Here is a 975-nt window from a genome sequence, read left to right as displayed (position 1 = left end):
AACTAGAAAGCAAATATCATGCAACTGAAATAGATTATAAAGTTTAAATTTATCTAAAAAATAACACAATTTTCTTTGTAGAGTCTTTGGATTGGGCAGGGTTATCTTTAAAAATTTAAGAAAGTAGAATAACATTTCTAACACAAAAAGAAATCTTGACTAACTTTTGGTTGAGGCGCAATACCGAAGATACACGAAATATACTGAGCGGCCAGAGCGTCTTATTAAGATAACAACTCCAGTTATGATCAAAAAATACTTGAGCGACTAATGGAAGATCTCCCACTAATGACCGGAATTGTTGTTTATGTATTAAAAATCTGAATTTAATACTTAATACTGTGATCACTTTCAAGCAGTATTTGAAAAGATTTCAGCTTAATCAAAAAGAGATTGTGTATGAATTTATTAGAATAACTCTAGATAACACATGGACAACAATTGTATAAAGAACAGAAACAAAAGATAAGTCGAAACAGAAAAGTGCTGATGAATGTGTTCCAAAAACGGCTAGGTTAGGTTAGGTTACAATAGTAAAAGAGGAGTTTATTTTTATGAAGTTTTTTTTTAAAGTGAATCTCTTTTAACCTTTTTTCATAATTGCAACAATTATATTTTCAATTTTTATGCCATTTGTATTGAATACATAAAATTACATTTGAATTTGAACTGAATGTTTAAAAACTTACAAAAACTGCATTAGTTAAACGTAACACCAACCATGACGGAAACTGCATCAAATTGAATCATGTCGAATCGAATTGAATTACCGAAACGGCGTCTCAATAAAATTATGAAAACACATGCGCCAACAAGCGCCAAATGCCCAAATTGCATGCTCCGGTGTCGATACAGAAACTCATTATTGTCGTTGGAACATCGCCTACTTGCAGAATAAAAGTATAAAATCGCCACAGACTGCAGTCTCACGTGTGGACTTCAGAGTCAAAACGTACCAATTGAAATTACTAGGTA

The sequence above is a fragment of the Teleopsis dalmanni genome, chromosome 1 (assembly GCF_002237135.1).
Source record: "Teleopsis dalmanni isolate 2A chromosome 1, ASM223713v2, whole genome shotgun sequence".
Taxonomy (NCBI): Eukaryota; Metazoa; Arthropoda; class Insecta; order Diptera; family Diopsidae; genus Teleopsis; species Teleopsis dalmanni.
Note: the sequence above shows the minus strand (reverse complement) of the source record.